Below are 2,980 nucleotides of genomic sequence, written 5' to 3' on the forward strand. Positions count from 1 at the left end.
TACAAAGTTACAAGAAACACAACACACCCCATACCGACTTAGCTTAACCAATCCCTTAAAACAAGGTCTTTAATTCAATTTCAGCTACTACATGTTGACTAATACTAACTTATATCATAAACATAACAGCAACATTTCAAACTCTCCCTTGGAAAGTGATTTTGTCATTATGTTAGCAATCTGTTCTTCAGAGCTACAATACTCCAAACTAATTTCTCGACTTCGCAGCTTCTCTAATGGCATGAAACTTCACCTTGATGTGCTTAGTTATTCATTGCTGGATAGGATTGTTGGCAATACAAATGGCTGACTTATTGTCCACCCAAATGACAATAGCTCCATCTTGAATTTGACCCACATCTAACAAAATCTTCCTCAGGCAAATAGCTTGATTTGCTGCAGCTGCAGCTGAAATATACTCAGCTTTAGTTGAGGATTGGGCCACAACGTCTTGCATACTTGAATTCCATGAAAAAACAATACTAACAAATGAGAAAGCATAATCAGATGTGCCCTTAGCATCATCTACACTTCCTGCCCAGTCACTATCTGCATATCCTTGAAGTTCTCCACTTTCAGTTTTTAAGAAATAAAAATTATAATCAGTTATACCTCTTATATACGTCACAACTCTCTTGGTATCACAAAAATGAATTTGACTAGGTGAATGTGTGAATCTAGAAAGCAAGCTTGCAGCAAACACAATGTCTGGTCTTGTTGCTGACAGATAAAACAAACTACCAATTATACTTCTATAAACAGAATCATCTGCTTTATCAACACCATCATTCATTGATAACTTTTCATTCACAACATTTAGAGTGGCAACAGGCTTATCGGGTAAAGGAGCTGGATTGCTTCCATTTTCCACTGTTTCCCACAGACTTTGAGCTCTCAAATAAGTTCTCATCTTGGCAGCCCACATATCATAATGCTCTCTTGCAAGCACTGGAGGTGGAGGTAAGGATTCACTATTGGAAGCCATTGGTTGAAGGTTTTTTGAGTGAGGTTTTCTTGCTGGTTTTCTCTTACACACTCAAACTGCTTTTCAGATTATCTTTCTCTCTCTCACACAAACCCTTAAAGATCATTGAAGCTCTTGATACCGTGTTAAAGTAAGAAACTAAAAACTGAACATGAGTGAAGTGGGAGAAGAGAGCATAAAAGAAAGATCACAACCAGCAGAAAATGGTGGAAGATAGAATTGTATTTTTGTTCTGGCTTTTCCAGCATACACAACTGACTGGAAATTGGTGACAATACAAAGTTACAAGCAACACAACACACCCCATATTGACTTAGCTTAACCATTCCCTTAAAACAAGGTCTTTCAGTCAATTTCACCTACTACATGCTGACTAATACTAACTTATATCAGAAACATAACATCAACATATTTTAATATCAAAATAACAAGAAAAGTCTCAATTCAAACGGTTTTAAATTTGGTGACTATGAGTAAAGTGAACACCTATGTGAGAGTTTAATTCTGTTTTGTGTGGTGTAGATTTGTTTGTACTTTGAATATAAGAGAGAGTAACAGAATTTTAAAATTCTGTTATAAGTGCTAGCCTAAGTGTGAAGGGTTGTTACTCTGTTTTGCTTGTATAAAAGGACATACATACATCTTAATAAAGAGGATTATTCATTCTATCATTTTGAATCTCTAGTGCTATTCCTAGTGTGTAGGTGTGCAATTCTTTGCTTGAAAACAGTGAGTGATACACGAGTGAATGTGTGAGGGAGTGAATTGCATCTCTTGCAATTGAGTGAGGAACAGTGTGTGTTCCAACAATTGGTATCTAGAGCATTGGTTTTGATAGAAGGGGCAAGAATCGCTAAAGAAAGGTTCTTGGAGGTGTTCTTGAAGGAGTTCTTTGATGGCTGCAGTATCTGGCTCAATTCCTGCAAATCTACCCGTTCTCACAGGAAAGAACTATGAAAATTGGAAGATTCAGATCAGGGTGGTGATGTGATTCCAAGGGGTTTGGGAGTTCGTAGAAGAAGGTTATATACCTATGGGAGAGAGAGCAACAGATGAACAAAAGGCTGCTGATAGAGAAAAAGAAAAGAAAGATTGCAAGGCACTTTTCATTTTGCACCAAAGTGTAGATGCTGCTAACTTTGAAAAGATAGCAATGGCTCAAACCTCCAAAGAAGCATGGGACATTCTGCAGAAATCTCATGATGGAGCCACAAAAACCAAGAAGATCAAGCTGCAAACTCTGAGGAGACAATATGAACTACTACAAATGGAAAAGAATGAATAAGTTGCTGAGTACATCACAAAAGTGCAAACAGTGGTGAATTCAATGAAGGGCTATGGAGAAAAGATAATTGTGCAATCAGTTGTAGAGAAGGTGCTTAGAACCATGCCACCCAAGTTCGACCATCGAGGAATCCAAAAATCTTGAAGAGCTTAGCCTAGAGGTATTGCAAGGATCTTTGGAATCTCATGAATAGAGAATGAATGAAAGGATAAATGAGAAGAAAAGTGAACAAGCCTTGCAAGCACGGTCTAATCCAAAGAAGCATGGTGATAGATGGAAGAAAGAGAAAACTGAAGTAAAGAGCAATAAATGGAAGGGAAATCAGAACAATGATAAGGACCACAAGAAAGGAAGGGGATCCAATTCCCAAAACTCTTCAAATAGAAAGAAGTTCGACAAAAGAAGTATTCAATGCTTTAACTATCAAAAGTTTGGGCATTTTGCTGATGAGTGTTACAGCAAACCCAATAACAAAAGAGAACCTAAAGGTGATGATGCAAAATTGGCTCAGGAAGAAGATGATGACACTGAACAGGTACTGCTAATGGTAACTACTCAAATTGAAGGGGCAAGTGATAATTGTTGGTACCTAGACACAGGTTGCTCAACTCATGATAGGAAGAAGAGAGTGGTTTCTCAACCTTGATCAATCTGTGAAGAACCAAGTCAAATTTGTTGATGATAGAACCTTGAGTGCTGAAGGAATTGGG

This window comes from Glycine max, chromosome 6 (genome assembly GCF_000004515.6).
Source record: "Glycine max cultivar Williams 82 chromosome 6, Glycine_max_v4.0, whole genome shotgun sequence".
NCBI classification, from domain to species: Eukaryota; Viridiplantae; Streptophyta; class Magnoliopsida; order Fabales; family Fabaceae; genus Glycine; species Glycine max.